Below are 19118 nucleotides of genomic sequence, written 5' to 3'. Positions count from 1 at the left end.
ACGTCCTGAGGTTTGAAAACCGAAGCTGTGCGTGCGTGCACAGCAAACCAGACCAAAAAAAGCGGAAGCAAACAAAAAAAGAGCAAAAATGAAAATCCAAGAACAGCGCAAAGCTTCAACGAACCTTCCTGCTTTGCAAGAACACACTCCCACGACGTGGGAACACGGACCAAAAAACCGGTCCGAAAAACGCAGCTCTGCGATGCAGAGCAAACCAGACCGAAAGAAAGCACCAGCTAGCGAGCAAAGAAGCGGGAAGAACTCACCTGAGGAGACGGCAGCAGAGAGAAGAGAGGAAAGGCAAACAAGCAAACAAATTCTGAAAAAATATTTTGTTAGTATACATAAAAGAACATCAGAAACAACACACAAGACGCAAGGCCACCCCCACCCAGCGACACCCCCCCGCGCCGCCAAACCGCCATCCCCCAATTTCACAACTTTTTGAAAACAACACTATATGACATGTATACCATTGTAACCACCCCCACCCAGCGACCCCCCCCCCCCGCCGCCAAACCGCCACCCCCCCCGCCAACGACCCCCCCCCCAAAAAAAAAAACACCAACCGACCAATGCCAAATTTTGGCATGAGTTCTGGAACAATGCCATGGAACTCAGGGAGCATGGAAATGCAGTTTGCAATGGATACGAGAATGAAGTTAGGTCACGAATAGCGTCAGAAACGCTCAAAATGACCAAAATTACGGTTGACTCACAGGCTAATTTCACAACTTTTTGAGAACAACACTATATGACATGTATACCATTGTAACCGTCTTGAACTGCGCTGTTACTATCACTAAACAAAATGAAAATATTCTTTCTCTACAAGGAGTTATTAGCAAAAATCGACCAAGTCCGCTCGAAAATTGGGACGTTTCCCATGCTTGTAAACAAATGTACAACTTCTGGGGTATATTTATTCAGGTTATATTAGGTCAAAAGAAAGCACGCTTAACGAGCTTTCTGAATATGCAACTCAATAGGAAAAAAAATTCCTGTATGTAAAATTATTAACGATCGAGTCTTTGGCACCAAATGCCCCAAAAAATGACCATGATGACCAAAATGACCAAACATCGTCATCAACGATTATAACTATAACAACCAAATTTTGCTGGGAATATCACTGGGATACACTGAGTCTACCCAGCTACCTTAACAACCCGAATGATAACAACATCAACGGTCAGTAACAGGCTGCAGATGACCATTCTCCTGTTTCAGATGGTAAAACTTGGGGTATCTTCAATGGTCAATTTTTCCAAACTGACTGAACGAAACCAAACCAAACTTAGAGCAAAACAAGTACTGCTTGCGACACAATTTGTGTCAAAGTATCATCTAAATTGGTCCATTCTACGAGAAGTTATTGCATAATTAAGGTACCGTACCAAAATCGTCAGAAACGAGGAGAGGTGACTTGCAGACCAAAAATTGACCACCTAAACTACGGAAAACGCCCTATAAAACATACACGGGGACAATCCCCACTATCAGAGGAATCTAACGGACTACTTATCGAGTCTAAAATAGCAAATTTTGAGGGTGTAACATGTACAAACACGAAATGTACCGGACACGAATTGGACAAAATGGAGGTATGTGTCCTGGCCAATTTCTCGAAAACGGCTGAAAGAAACAAAACGCTATTTACAGGGATTCAAGTACGGCTCAAGCTGAGTTCAAATCAACAAACAGATCAAAAATCGGTTCACTCTACGAGGAGATATTCCAACATAAATGTACCGTACCAAATATCAAAATTGACCAAGTACGGCTCATGTTTCGCTAAAATTCACCATCTGGACTACATAAAACTACATACAAAATATATATGGGGAGACTCCCCACTAACTGGGGATTCTAAAACACTAACATTTGTTTGGTAAATCCCGCGTTTTGTTGTACCGAAATTTGGGTCACCCAGAATAGCCCGAAAATTCGACCTATTTCAACTTTGAACATTAACAACTTTTTGATTAGTCCGATTTGGGATACCAACATAACACTGCAAGCAAGAGGGTTTCAGTGCTAACAAAATGCGACCACTCCCGTTAAAATTGGTCCAGTACTTTAGCAGATATTAACAAAATACTGTTCTGTACTCCATTTTTTGGGCTAAAATCGAAGCCCAAGATCTCAGGAACCGACTTAAAACAACGTGAAACAGCGTTCCCGGAGCATTTGTGGGTGTAATTCTGGTCCACTTCCACGTTCTAGGTCACGTCAAACCTTCATGGTGAGGTGGGAAAAAATTTCCCACCTCACCATGAAGGTTATGATGTTTTGTGTGTTTTGACATAAAACAACATCCACAGAAATTTGATGAAATCGTGAAAAAAGAAAAATTGTTGAATTAATCCCATTGTTTGGTACAATTAGCTTCAACAACCTAAATAGTGTCTAGAAAACACAAAACGCAAGCCCAAAAACTTGTTCAATTGCAAGCAACACCACTTCACCCATTCATTTGGTCAAATGACCTATTTTGACTACCAAATTTCAAGTTTCGCTAAAATAAACCTTCAAAACTAGTAAAAAAAGGTACAATCTGTTTATAGTGACACTCCCCGTCAACTGAGCAATCTAAAACACTATAATTTGTAATCTTGACACAAAAAATTTCAACATTATGTCACCGCCGAATTGGCCGAAAATGGCTGAAAGTCGAGGTTCGGCGCCTACAGAGCAAAATATGACCCACTCAACTCCATAAAACCAGATACAAAATGTGTATGGGGTTACTCCCCACCACAATAAAAATCCAAAAAACCAATATATGCAGGAATACTTTGGTATTTTGAGGTACGCATATTTGTTGAACAACCATATCACCTGAAATGGTGACTTTTTTCAAATTTAGCAATCAATAACTTTTTCACCCGGCCGAATTAGGGTAGTACAATTATATGCTGCCAGTCGGTTACCAGGTCAACACAATGAGCCTATGTTGGTAGAATTGTGCTGAGCACTTGACTAAAAAATGGAAGCTACTCGAAGACCACATGTCGTTACCGGTTCTATGTTACTCCAATCCAGTTTTCCAGAGATTTACTTTATGCAGGAATAATAGATTTTGACTTAATACATAAGAAAGAATAACTAACAAAAAGATATCAATATTGAGAGATTCAATTACATAAAGAGCTTTCAAAAAATTGTGGTTCCTTCTCTATTAAAAACCAAATGAAACTAATTTGAAAAAACCCTAATCATTGATGCCACTTTAAATTACAACTCAATTGAGAGGATATGCGAAAAAAATCCTTGCTGAAAGCTTAATGCGACAAAAATCCAATTCAAAAATGACTTCTTGAACAAAATTAATTGAAATGACCGCAAATGAATTACATAAAATTTTCTTTACTTTCCTATCAACTGTGTGTGTGTATTCAAAAATTTTATCTCCAGCTGAGTTAGTGGTAAAGACTGTTTACTGTTCAAAAAATGTTTATTGTGTAGAGAGTTAATTTGATCCAATTAATCCGTAAACGAGTGCCTTTTTATGAGACAAAATATATTCTTTTCCTCAGCATTTGCAGTCTCTGCCTGAACGTCTACCGTAAATATTTCAAATCACTCGGACAATAGCCTGTTGTTAGGCTTGGAGGGACGCAGGTGATCAAAAACAACTTAGAGAAACGTGCGAAACAATTGATTTCAAATGTGAGTCCCATTTTTTTAGACAAAAAATTTGATAAATTGTCATTTAAAGAAAAAATGTTGTAGTTTTTCATTACCAAAAGCTGAGAGAAGTTTTTCAGGAAAAAAGTGAAGGAAAACTGATAAAACAAAGAATAGCGCTCACAATAGGCGTCAAGAAACTAAAGAGAATTAAACAATTAAAAAACAAAACGGGATTTTTTTTAAAAAAAGTTTTACTTATTTTTTTTAGTTTTTAAAGTGCAGCATAGTTCGAGTGCTGCATTCCTTCAAAAATTCAAGTTGTATGACGTTGACTGATCTTATGAGGACTGCTCTGAAATGAAAATTTTGTGTTTGAGTTCACTTGCAATACAAAATTTTGTTTGGAATTTTAAGGATGAAAAAAGGTTACTTGAAAACTTACCAGTTTTATTATTCAAAAAACAACGAAATGAGGTCTTAATTGTTATTATATGTGCCCTGTTGGTTTTGTTTTGCTTGTGTGTTTAATAAGTTTCAAAACTCTTATGAAAAAGTTCCAAAAACCGTAGAAATTGGTAATTACATCAATTGGCTACGGTGCCGAAGAAAACTTATTACGATCTTAAACGGTGCCGTACAAAGTTTTGTAAGTTTTCTACGGCACCGTAAAGGTCTCAGTAAAATTTCAAAGTTTCGTTTAAGGTGGTCAACCTGGGTATATATATATATATATATATATATATATATATATATAAATATATATATAAAAACCGTTTAGTAGAGATCAACTGAATTGAAATCAGTTGGCCGTATTGCTCTTTTTCGACTAAATAGGTAGCACTTGGTCAAAAAGGGAATGTCTGCGAGGTGGAAATTGTACAACAAAATTGAAGTCAAAAAATAGACATTTGGGTCGAAACAGTGCATAGTGTTTTTAACTCCGAAATGGGCAAATCGAAATTGTGCATAAGATCGCCCGAGGCCATGGTTAAAATTGGGGTGAAATCGTTCCAATTTCAACCACCGCTACGGCTACAACTACTACTATTACTGTTTCAACACTTTAATTCCAAATATGAAATAAAGGCACGGTTGGCAACAAATACAAACAAAACAAGAAGAGTTATTTGTTTGGTTATTCTGTGAAGTGCTGTACGACGAAATTGTTGAAGGCATTCTTTGACCCGGTTGCTGCTTTCTCCTGCAATCTGGTGAACGATACTTTGTTTCGTACACAGTCTCATTCGATTTGACTCATCCACGTTTTCCGTTGCCCCCCAGGAGCGCGTCTAGCATGGACGTATTGATCGGGCGGGTCCCAATCGAAGGCACTGCGGGCTAATCTTCCTGGTTCCATTCTCTGGATGTGTCCGTACCATTTTATCCGTTTGAGCATGATCATCGTGGATAGTTGGGGCATTCGTGATCTTGACATAATTTCTTCGTTCGTTGCTTTCTCCAGATATGACACACGTAGAATTCTCCGAAGACAACCACAGTGGAAACTCTCAAGTTTTCTCTCCATTAATTTCGAGAGAGTCCAAGTCTCTGAGCTGTACAGCACGGCTGATAAAACGAGTGCTTTGTACAAATTGCACTTGAGGTGCACGCTGAGCTGCTTGCTCTTCCAGAGATTTTGGACGTTAGCAAACCGTTGTCTACCTTCTGCAAGTTTGCAATTGACTTCCTGCAGGTCTCCATACTTGAGGCTGACATATGTTCCGAGATACTTGAACGCTTCTATGTTTTCAAACTCGTTTCCGAGAACATCTTGTACTTTGCAGGAAAACAGGCGTGTGGCAACTGCTTTAGGTTTGCCACAGTATCTCGATTGGTGAACTTTTCGGCCATTGACTGTTTTGAACTTTCTTTCACACTTGTCACAGGTAAGGCTCGCCTCTAGTTGCTCGAACTTTGACTTGTACAGCTAGATTGGCTCTCCTCCGAGCCGCGAACTTGACGTAGACTCATTGCTTTGGTGTTTGAAGGCTGAGATACGACTAGTTGCGCCACAAACTAGAAGACCAGTGCCTCGTTAGCTCGACCATGTGAGCGGAGAGCCGCAGCACATGACCTACCCCCAGGGGACACCACGTGGAGGTGAGGTTGGATTTTGTCCCCCACTACTATTACTACTACTACTACTACTACTACTACTACTACTACTACTACTACTACTACTACTACTACTACTACTACTACTACTACTACTACTACTACTACTACTACTACTACTACTACTACTACTACTACTACTACTACTACTACGATGATAGGACGATGACTTTATTACAACTGGCAATTTGAAACTGGCAATTTCGATTATCCGATGCTTCTCACAACCAATACGGATTACTTCTAGGAAACCGAAAAAACCCACGCTTCATACAAGCGAAACCGATGAAACCAACAAGTAGCGACGTTTCGTTCGCCATTTTTGTCGGTATGTCTTAGCTCCTGTCTTTTCATAAATCGAACGAGCCAAAGTCTGGATCATATCGCATTTTGGTCTGTACGGGTCTTTTCATAAGAGTTCTTGAACGAGCACATAAACGCACCAAAATTTTGAACGAGGCAAAGTCTGGATCATAGGCATTTTTGGTCTGCCTGGATATTTTCATAAGCAAAAATAGTCTGGATGGGTATTTTCATAAGGACTTTTGAACGTGGACCTCAACCTGGGTGAGAACGGAATTTTGAAAGCGCATCGAAGTCAGGTTTCAAACTTTTACCCATTGCTTTAGTTGTAGATTAAAAATATAAAAGCATATATTGCTAATATTTTGAGACAGATTTTTGCCGAATTCCGTTATCATTTACATAAGAATAAATGGCGCCAAATACAAAATCACAGCTGCAATGGTGTTGCATAGAAAAGTTAATGTAAGCACAGGTTTGAATAACCCTTCAATTAAAGATCGGTTGAGGTATGTTTTAACGGCCAGACTCATTCCAATGATAATCAACCAGAATCAAATTTTAGCTTTTTCATCAATCTGGCTCAGTTTTCCTACCGTATTTGGGTAAACCCAACAACTCCATAACAAGGTTTGTTTGTGTTACAGATTCGCTAATAATGAGAGATTTATAGCCTTTTCTTTTTCCTTTTACTGTGCTTAAAATATTTCTTAAACATAATTGTTGACAATTGTTGGCACGAAATTATTCTTTATGACAGTTACTATAGAAAAACTAACATTGTTGATAATCTGTGAAAGAACACGAAAAAGATATTAAAATTTATTGAATACAAAATTACATTAATGAAACGTTGAAGCTGGTTTAAACATAATCTTTACAGTTTGGCTAATGATGAGAGAGTTATAGCCTTTTCTTTTTCCTCTTACTGTGTTTAAAACATTTCAAAAACCATTTTTATTAACAATTGTTGGCACGAAGTCATTCAAAATTACAGTTACTTTAGAAAAACTAACACTCTTAATAAACTGTGAAAGAAGACAAAAAAAGATATTGAACTTTATCGAAAAAATAATACTTACATTAATGACACCGTGGAGACGGTTTAAACATAATCATTAATTTGACTGTGTGGCAATTTTTGTACACTTTTGGAAAGTTTTTCAATTATTCATATACTTTAAATGAACTCATATAGAATTTGAAGAAATCAATTATAAAACATAGAAGGACAAGTCCTGACGTACATTACACAGAATTTTCATTGACTAAACAAAAAACTAGACCTAGAACGGACTATGAGTGAATCCGCAAAACCATTTTTAAAAAAATCAGATCAACAAAGAAAAAAACAGAAAATCACTGTCAAGATGCCGCATGTGAACAAAAAACTACCATCGAGAAATGGAAATTTGATTCAGACAAAAAACTAGATCTAAAATGAACTAGGAATGGATTGGAAAAACCATTTAGAAAAGAATCCAATCCAACAATTAGAAAAAACAGTGAAAATCAAAGTGAAATTCCCGCATTGGGACAAGAAAAACCACAAGCGAGAAAGTGAATTTTTGTTCAAGCACCGTTTTCTCACCCCACTTTAAAATTAGAGCGAAAAAAAATCGGATCTTAAAAAAAGACAGCGCAGCAATACAATTGAAATTCTTCGAATTGCAAAAATGCACCCAAGGACCTTAAGACCAGACCTGAGGTACGGTAGTCAACGCCCGAGGTGACAATAAAAGAGAAGAAGATTGTTTTTTAAAAAAAAGAAGAAAAAGAAGGAAAGTTTTTTGATGCTTTATGTTTAAAGTTTGTGATGTTTTCGATTTCATCTTTAGATGCCTTTTTAGTTCATTGCGTCAACTAAACTTCAATTGCTTTAGTGGTGGGTCTTCCGGTTGCTATGTCACTTCCTATTGATCAGAATTTGTCTTGTTATTGATCAGATGTTGTCTTGTTATTTATCCGACTTTGATTCAATAATGATCGTAGTTTAGCTCAACAATCATCAGAATTCAGCGCGTTAATGTTCAGAAAATAATATTGTGATTAATCTATTCCCATATTAATGATAAGATCCTGACTCATTAATGTTCAAATAGTTGATCTTGAATCTTCTGATATTGATTCGTCATTGGTCTGTACTTAGCACGATAATGATCAGAATTTAGATGATAATGTTCAGATTTCGGCTCATTAATGATCAGATTATCGTTTCTGAAAGATTCCAATTGAAATGCTTTCAATATGAAATCTATTTTTTTATTGTTGTACTAATTCTGTGTACCAAATTATTTGATCTCAAAATTATCTGGTCTTTTTAAACTGTTTAACAAAATAGCGCAGTCATAAAGCGATGTCAATTATGTAGCGCTGTACTTTGAAATGTTCCGATAACGTCTCAAATCATTAGCAAATTTTCAAATACTCAGCTTAAATTTTTAAACCTAAGAAACAATTTACAATGTGTCCAGTCGCTCTCTTTTATCCTGAGTTTTTACTGGTGGAAAAACCCCAGGCGCTTGACCCAGAAACAAATTGGGTCATTTTGTTTTTGTTGAATTTAGTGTGGTAACTAGTGTGGATTTCAGTGCCGCATGACTGAACTTAAGTATAAGTGACCCATACGACAAATTGGCCCCATGACTATCTATTGTTTTTGAGGGGAAGATGAGAGACGAGATTTCAAAAAATAATTATTAAAAGAAAGCGAATAATCAAAATCTTGAAATCGCATAGTTTTTATCATGACTCGATCAATTGCTTTCATTGTTTATTAGAGCGCATGCACCTTACTTTGACGCATTTGCGCAGAATATCATGAGATAATAAATGAAAAGAGAAGTCAATTTATGGCAAGTGAAAAAAATTTTCAAAAACTAAACTTTCATTCATACCCCGTTTTCTGGCTCCAGATTAAAGTAATTCAGAAAACTTCCTTCCCAAGAAACAGCCGTTTCCCTGCCCTTTTACGTCTCCAGCTTTACTATAATCACTACTTGAATTTGATTTGTCATCGACAACATACAGTGGAAAAAAAGTGTGAATAGATCTTTAAAGATGACAGCGCCCGAATACAACTTAAATTCTTTAAAGTAAAAAAGAACTGGATTAGTAGCTGGGGCAGGGAAATGGAGTGGGGATTCTTGAAATTGAAAAAAATGGAAAAATATCAGCTGCAGAACGATTCTCGTAGGAAAGTTTTTGGTAATATAAAAACTCAAATTTATCATTGAAAACTATTGAATGTCAGATGGATTAAATGTGCATTTTAAGAGTATTTATGATTATGATATTGATATGGTATCACGTTCGTAAAAAATCTCCGGTTTGGTCTGGAGTATAATAAAGTTGTGCCTAAATATTCGACCATTTCTAAAGAAATGTCGGCACAACGGTTAGGGAAATGATATTTGGGAGTGTGGAAGCCACCATCATTTGTTTATTCGGAGTATCCATTAGAAAAACCACATATAAATTTTTGCTAATCCTAGCACTTTATAAAATTTTGATAGAAGAGTTTATTTATGCATATAGTCATTTTCCAATTTCATATTTTCTTGGACTGGTACCTCTCTCCTTGGAAAAATTAGATCTGCTTATTTCTAAGGAGGGTAAACTGTAATATTTAACTGTTTTATCCTTTTGTTCCACTTTATTTCGCACCCCTAGAAAATATTCATCCGGTCATCTGATTCTACCATTGTAAATTTAAAACTATTGGTTACCTCTGTTACGAAATTTATTACGTAACTAATTTTATGCTTTATTACGTAATCAATTCAAAGTCAAAAAATTTTGGGAGGTTCAAATTATTTGAAAACTTTTGCAAATTTGTGCTTCTGAAAGAATTTCTGATCACAAAGAGTTTTTGCATTTTCATAACGATACTGCATAACTAGAATTCAAAATGACGTGTTCGAGTTCAGGAGACCACTTCAGAAGAAAAAAATGAAGAACATAGTTGAAAATTGAGGCCGTTTACTTCTGCTTTAAACCAAAATTACGTAATTTGAAGCTCATGTTAGGCAGGTTGTGCATAATTATTTGAGGAACAGAAAAAAATATTCATCTTGTATAACATTTATCTTTTTGTAGCTATATCTCTCAAATTGTTATCAACATGATTAAGAAATGATGCTGACGAGATTAAAGTTGTTAGTAATTGTAATAAAATTAGAAAGACAAACAAAACTCGGTGATGAATTTCTTTGCGCAATCAAATGAAACACTTTGATCAACGCAATCTTCAATGAAAAAGTAACAAAATATATTCGCGTGTAGCTTCAAATATCGCCTATTTGACGGTTTGAACGTTTGATGAGCAATTTTAACATGACGTGCTAATTTTGATGCCGTTAGATGTCAGCAGTCTGTTATTACATCATCAAAGAATATTTAAATAAGGAGGATTTTTTGATAGATTAGATTTTTAAGGATTAAGTCTTAAGTATGAGTAATTTTCAGAAGCGATCCAGTTTTCTGATAAAGATATCCTTTCTCACACACAAGTGCACACAAACACAAACTCACACTCACACAAACACATACATACACACACCCACGCACACACACACACACACACACACAAGCACAAACACATAGTGGGCGGAAATCACGCAATCGAAACCATTTGAATGAAACCATAAACAAAGTTGTATATTGACATCAGAATAATTTTTCTTCATACATCAAGTGAACAGCAAATGAACAAAAGCGGGAAAATCTAGCAATATCTTTGATAGCTCTCAGTCTAGATTCAATCGAAGTTCTGATCAAAAAACCAAAGTTCATTAGGCTAAAGCAACGCACCTGAAATTATTTTTTTGTTATGTTGAGTGCCAAATCGGTTTTGGTATTTTTGAGAACTAATACGTGTAGCCTATTTAGGATCTAATTTACAAGCGAAAATATTCAGACAATAAGCACAAAAATTCTTTATTCAACGATACAAATTAGTCCTTTCAAATTACTCATGAACATCCTCCTGCCCGAAGGAAGCTTTTGGGAGGACCGGGAAAAGCTCAAAGAGCGGGCAGCGAGCTATCTGGATGATTTGAGGTTGTCGGCGGAACGTGCGACGCGGGTGGAACCGTGCCGGAAATCTCTGATCGGGGCTGTCGTATATAAAATCTTAGGGTTGCGTTCGTCAACTATCAAATTTCATTCACGGGTCTTATTGTGCTTTTTGGCAGACGTCTCTGACTTAGATCTACGTTTCAGAGAAGGTACATACATCTTAATCCAACGTACACAAATTGCATTGGCGTAAGACTGCGCGCGAACGTTCGGCTTTCGCTGATTGAACTCGTCAACTCCGACTATTGACAGAGATTCGATTGCTTGTTTACTAAGTAGAAAGCGAATAGCTCTTATTTCGCATAATTTGGACAAGGGGGTGCATTCGACTGATAAAGGACGTCCGTTCAGAGTTTGCTGGACAAGACAAAACAAGATGCTCAAAACCTCATTGCTGGAGCAACATGTACCGAGGACAATGAACAGTACTGCTGCAAGAATACAGATCACCCTCTCCAGATGCTGCGGGTAGAAACTCCCTCATCGCTTTTATGGCCGATTTTTTTTGGCAATAAGAAATACATTCAATTTTTCAATGTCCTCACGAAGCTCCGTTTCGGCTCCGATGAAGTTCATACCATTATCTGATCAAATCTCAGCAGCCGTAGTGCGGCGGAAGACAGTCCACTCCACTCCATTAAGACCTAGTGTCCCTGGAGGGAACGACTTCATATCGACAACACGAGTATTCAGACAATTGACGAGCAATCTCCACTTCTTTTTGGTACTCGGACGAACGGTGATGTAAATTGGGCCAAAGTAATCAATGTAGGTGTTGGTGAAGAGGGAGACTGGCATGCAAGTCGCTCTTCAGGAATTTCAGACATGATTTGTTGAATGGTTGCAGCGCAGAAACTTATACACAAAACACAATTTGATTTAAATGGAAGAAGTAAAAAGCGTAATTCGAGAATGCCATAACGTTCCTGTACTTTCGCAAGCAAATTGTCAATACTTGACGATGACTTTTTACAGGAGTATGCCGTAAAAAACAGTTTAACGAAATTTCGAAGCGCATTCAGCACGATAAGATCCTTAGTGTAAAAATCAATTTAAACTAGCAGTCCAACTTAAAAAAGGATGGATGAGATCACGAGCTCCAATAAACGGAGTGAACAGAGTGTTGCCGCTAACACTCTTGACGGTTTTGCTGTCTATGAGATCCTTTCTTTCGGTGGTAAAAGAATATCCATGCACAAGGTGCTTAAGATGAGGCTCGGCTCAACCAGCTCGAAAGGTTCAGTAATCTTACCGTGGACGGTACGGTAATTTTCAAGAGATGGTAGGAGACGTATTATATTTGGCGTGATACGGAGCAGGTTTTGTTGGCATCCGAACAGATTGAATGAGATTATTGACATTCTTTGTTTCTTAACTGGTGTGGTTGTGGATGCAACTAAAGATGAGATGGAATTATCATCTTGTTTTCATAGAATAACGCAGAGGTTGATTTTATCGATGACGTTGGTATTTAGCAAGGATGGGAATTGTTTAGCTCTCAAAAAGTGAGGACCCCTCACTCAGCTACATGACCGCAAAACTTCAATGGATATACCACCCGTGGCAGCATGTGCCGGTCTGTTACAGGATGCGACGTGATACCATAAGACAAGGAGGCTGTACCCCAGGATTTCACGATTTCCAATAGAGATCAGGTGGCTAGTGTTTGAGTTTACCCACAGCAAGAGGATAGTACTATCTGTCCACTTGAAACCTCTGTCTATAGAAACAACAACATTCGACAGATTTTGCTTTAAAGTGTGCAGCGAAGAGTTCGATTCCAACTTGGGAACGGTCATCGCTACATAGGTGCAAAGCGGGCTTTGCCCTGGACAAACGCCAGCTCTGTTTTAATCTCTATTGGAGCCGAATTTACCTGATCTCTAAGAAAACCAACAGCGCTGAATAGCTATAACGTCTTGCGAGCTATCTCCAAACCTGTGGAGTTCAAGATATTGGAACGGTCCTGAACGATGCGACGCTTCTATCAAAAATTTCCGACAATATCCACTGACGCGTTAAAATTCGACAAAAATTTTCAAAAAATGAGATCATGCTATTGGACATTTTTTAGGAAATGGGAAACTTTCATTAGGCTCTTTAGTGATGTCAACTCCCTGCATTGATCATAGATCTAACCCAACAAAATCGAGGTAAGATCTTTTTGCATTGTAGACAGTTTTCCTTTCAATATTTTTAACTGCCAATTGATGGAGAGGCAAGAGAGATATATCCCCTAATGTCCGTCAAACACTTAGAAGCGAATGCTAATTTGAATGGATCTACATTTTTTCCGAGTAAGTTCTTTACTTTCACGGGCCAACTGCACATTACCGATGCTACCTGATTCTGTTAATCATATTGCGTTTGAGGTATCGAAGGAGAGGGAAAAACAGAGCACTGGAGTGGATTTTGTAATTATTAATTTTATTATCAGATTCTACAAGTCTTTTTAATTACTCAGTGAAACTATACTCGGTAGCTTTAATGGGAGTCATACTAATAAACGGTAAATTTTTCAAGACATTGTTACAAGCGAGAAAATAATAAGACATGTGCGAAACTGTAAGATTTTGCATTCCATTTATTATATGGTATTTTGACAAAAATAACCAATAATATGACACGACACGACATATAAAGAACTAGAATAGCATAATTCAACAAAATTGAGTGAGAAATTATAGGATTAAACAGGAATTAACAAGATTTATCAATAAATAGCAAGAATTATCAAGAATTCCAGAATATTCAGCTCTTGTTTGTTTACTTACCAATAATTGAGCCCTGTCAATCCTGTATAAATAAGTTTATCAATTAATGCAATCTACATTTGATCACTCATTATTAAGGACTGCCAAAATGAGCCCCTCCAAAATGTTTAATTCTTTATGTTCAGAAAACAGTTTTCATGACAATTTTTGACGATTTATGCCATGCAAAAAAGAGATACAGGAGCTTTAAAAACACAGCTTTTTTGTATATAAACAGCGAAAAAAATGAGTTACGAGTAACCTTTATTTTATCGTTATAATTTAGGAGGTCTCATTTGTCAGGTCTCAAATTAGCTAAATATGTTGATATGTGTCCAATAACATTTAAAATAGGTTTTTGGCGCACTGAGTTATGTGTTTTGTAATGTATGACATTTTTGTAATGTTCTGTAAATTGTTATTAGGTCTATCCTCCGTTCATTTTTGAAATGAAATCATTTAAGCCTATAGCAAGAAAATTCGCAATTATGATTACACCAGTCAGCGTTGAACTAATGAGAATATCATCGAAAGAGAATGAATTTGTTTTTGGTGTTTTTCAAGTTATGGAAGCACTATAAGTTTCTATAATTTTTTCGAAGCTCAGAATACAAAAAGGCTGCTTATTTTTCAAAATTTTTTTAATATGTCTTAAATATGAGGGGTGGGGTAACTTGCTGTATTTAAACAGCGTAATATTATTATAACAGTTATTAGAAAAAAATTGATCAATTTTTTTCTAATAACTGTTATAATAATATTACGCTGTTTAAATATGCTGTTTAGAAGAAACCACGTCATATAGTTAAAAATTTTAAGCTTCAAGCTTAAAATTTTTAACTATATGACGTGGTTTTTTCTAGACTTGAAAAAAGCGTACGATGCAGTAGACCATTGCCTCGACCAAGAACAATTTCTAACATAGGCTTGAGGGGACCAGTTCTCACCATAATGGTATCGAATTTATGTGAAAGAAACCTGAGTTTCTGAACTGGTTCTCAAAGAACGGATGCAGGTCCAGATGCTTTTGGTTTTCCCCAAAGCTCAGCTTTGGGACCATTACTAATTATAAAATTTGTCAATAATATCAAAAAAATATAAGGTAGCAGCAACTTTAGTTTTGAAACTCTATGCGGATGTTGCTGCTCTGCCTTCTCAAAAAAAACGTTTTCTTTCATCTGCTTTGGGACGACCTAAACAAGTTAAATCAATTTCTTATGATTATAAATTGACTCTCAATTATGAAGAAATTGATTCTAGTGATGAGCAGCAGAAGTACTTCAGCTAATTTGACAATAGGCAATGACAATTAAGACTGCCAAAGAAGTCAGATATCTAGTTGTTCTATTTGACAGTTGTCTGATTTTTCAAGAAAGAACAGTTTAGTAAAAATTGGTGAAATTCATAAATGTTTTTTTACAATTGAGGCTCATTTTAGGCATCAAACAAACAGCTCATGTATGTGTTCAAGATATACGTGAAATTGATGTTCTATATGGAATAAAAGTGTGCGGAACTACAAACATGACAACTATAAAATTGGTTGGAACAAAAACCAAATTCCCTAATTGAAGTTTCGAAAGAAACTATGGCAATCAAATGTTGACGAACAGCACAAGCATGGATATTTGTTTGCTAAAAAACTGCATGTTTATGAGATATCCCAAATAGTAACTAAAACATTAAAATTTGAGTCTAATAAACATTAACTCAATACATATTGACGATGCTGAGTTTAGAAAGCTGGAACGAAAAAAGTGGCCGTTTAAAAACTGAAATTAGGTACCTTGCTTTTGGAGAATCGTTTAGAAAATTGCTCAATTTTTTCTCCAATTCGATTCTAAATATGTTGAAACGTTAACGGCTTATAGCAGTTCAGAACTAAGCACACATCACCAAACGTTTCTCAGAAACTATTTTTAAAGAATGACTATATCGCCGCTATTTTTTAGGTTTTTTTGTTTCGCTGTAGCACATTGACAAAGGTTACGGTTTCGGGTACCCTCCATAACAGTTCTTAACTATAACATGATAATATAAAAATAATAAATATCAAGACTTTCATAAATCTGTTTTTGTAAATTTCTAGCAAAAATATACTGCTTCACAGAAGCATATATCGACTAGGCAAAAATATACTAAGCATATATACTTTTCTGTATTTCCTTCCACAATTGTATCTAAAACAGTTTTATCAACTAAATAAATTTCTACACATACTTGAGAACATTTTACTATTCTAAAAAATTGATTTTACTTTTAATATTATTATCATTATTATTACTATTATTATTATTATTATGATTATTATTAATATTATCATTCTTAATATTATTATTATTATTATTATTTTTATTATTATTACTATTATTGTTATTATTATTAATATTATTAAAATTATTATTATTATTATTATTATTATTATTATTATTATTATTATTATTAAAATTATTATTACTATTATTATTGTTATTATTATTATTATTATTATTATTATTATTATCATATTATTATAATTATTATTATTTTTATTATTATCATTATTATTACCCTGAATATATTCTTCCTTAATTTTTGTAGGTCTTGTATCATTGCACCTAAACAATGGTGCTGAGTTAAAAATGGTCACAAAAAACTTTCTTGAAATAACGGTTTTCAATGTTTTTGAGAATGATCCAGACGTTTTGAACAATTTTATCAGGTTAAGTTCTCTGTTAATTTGGGAATCACTTGACGTATTGTTATTTCAAATATTTAAAGAAAATCATTTGTATTTCTGGTAAAAAAAATTTGATACTGTTTTTTTATTGAGTGTAACACACCTCAGTAACAAAGAACGTTACATTTTGTTTTTTGTTCAACAATTTCTTCAAAGTTTTGATGCAAAATTCAATAACCTTTTCTCGCTCTTACTTTTTATGTCGCTATAATTGGACAAACGTCCTATTGTTCCCACATTTTTGAAAATCAGACAATTTTTTGATTTTTTGAGGGCATCCTAGCATATGTGGTATCAATTTGCAGCTCTCTCGGCAAATAGTTTCACTAGGAAGAGAAATTACAGGAAATTTGTTTTTTTTGCGAATTTTTTTCTCTCATTTTCTAACCATAATTTCAGACAGGTTAGACTACTCTTTGATCAGATTCAGCTAAACTTTTTGCCAAAACTCAACCAATTACCACAACTATTGGTTTTTTGAGGCTATTTTTGTTAAACAAGTATATTATTGTTTTGTCGATGCCGCCATATAGCACATGAACTCAAAATGTGCAGTTTTTTTGAAGAAGAAAATTACGACACAATTTCAGCCAATTTTTAATCTTTGTATATTTTACAAGAATTTTTAAACCGTTCCTCAAATGTGTTAATATAATTTTTCACCAAATTTTTAATTTTGAGAAAAATGTGTTTAAGTTTTGAAGAATAGGGTGATAATCAATACAATTGTTGTTTGATATTAAAAAGTTTTCAAATCAAACCTGAGAAACTAAGAAAAATTTCAAATTTGAATGGTAGTGTGCACTTTTTTCTCCAGTAAAAATGACAGAACACTAATCAACAGTGACTCATTCTTCTTTTTCCATTTTTGGACTATATTGAGATTTGAACAAGAACACAGATACTTTTTTGAAGTTTTTAAATTTTGATTATCTTTCAAATCACCAATATTTTTTTTCCTCTCATTATGTCATTCATCAAAACTATAGCAAATATGAGCAGCGCTACGTACTCAGAAAACTAGTATTTATTCAAAAACTCGTAGAATTTAGATTGCTTTATGGTAGTAACCAAGAAGTCCATCAAATATTATTTCTATAGATTAATTGAAAGTCAAATTTGAGGGATCACTTCAGGTAGCAGAGCGGGTAATCACACTGAGGCAGCAAACAAAACAATATGCTTCAGGGTGCGATTGGTTATTTATGAAATAAAGGACAAATTAGATTTTCTCGAGTTTTTGTTGACTTGCCCTGCTTTGATTGCTGCTTTTTATTGTTTCCAACTTTCATTATCAAACTTCTTCTAGACTGTTCTTATAAGTAACAAGATATTTCCATTGGTGCATACTTTCAACTGTGTTAATCACTTTATTTGGTTCTGATGAGATTCACTTTGAAAATAATTGTTTTGAGGAAAATGTCAATATTGTTCAGTTATAGTCCTTCCATTCCTAAGGAGAACTCAATAGTTTAATTTTTCTACGTTTTGTCTGTTTTTAACGTCATTTTTCATCAAACAACTTATACAAATACTTTTAGAATGGCTTTTTTAATTCACTGTTGAACAGTGTTTGGTTTTTCTTTTTGAAACACAAATAATCAACAGATCTCATATGCTCTCTAGTTAAGTGATACTGTCGTCATTTCAACTTTTTTGTACGTAGCTATTAGTTGTAATAGTATTAAAATATTATCGTGAATTTGAACGTTTTTGGATTTGATGATCATAGAGTTATAATATACACTTTCTCGTATTGCTAAAAACAAATTTGCAGCAAAAGAAAATTATTTTTTAAGGGGCTTCAGAGAGCTTTTTTATTTATTTTCACATTTAGCTAAGGGTCCAAAATGTTCTTTTTACTTCAGAGTTGTCTTATAGAAAAACATCTCTTAAGATGCGAAGAGAAGAGCTCATTTTCTTATCATTTTAATCGCATATTGTTTAAAACCACTTTGTCATAAATAAATCTAATACCCATTTTTTTCTAAGCCATCAGAATGGGCATGCTTTGGAATAACGAAGACGCCAATTATTTTGGAAAAGCTGTTAGAATTTCGATCAAACTATAGTCTTAAACTTAGTGAGAATTAGAAAGAAAGTTTGACTTACCAGATTAGAAAGACAAGCAATATGATTTTGATCAAAGAAATTATATAAATGAATCGTCAAGAAATGGTGCTGAGAATCAATATTCGGTTCAAATTGATGAATCTAGATAACTATTATTAGAGTTAGATTAACTGATGTAAAATCTTCCCAGCACGTATTAAATGATGATGATATCTCCGGAAATGTGAATGAATTCTTAGAAAAGTGCAAATGCATTCCATTTATGGTCTCCTTTGCGACTGATTTGCAGAAGCAAACCATATTGGGTAATCCTTGCGACCCCCACTATAAATCACGGTGCTAAGATTAGTTTTGTATCTTGACTTTTTCACACTGATAATGGGTATATATACAGCTGATTTTTGAGTCCTTTTTCATCCCCAAATTCAAATCACCATCTTGAT

This window comes from Convolutriloba macropyga, chromosome 12 (assembly GCF_964194025.1).
Source record: "Convolutriloba macropyga chromosome 12, txConMacr16.3, whole genome shotgun sequence".
Classification (NCBI taxonomy): domain Eukaryota; kingdom Metazoa; phylum Xenacoelomorpha; order Acoela; family Convolutidae; genus Convolutriloba; species Convolutriloba macropyga.
Note: the sequence above shows the minus strand (reverse complement) of the source record.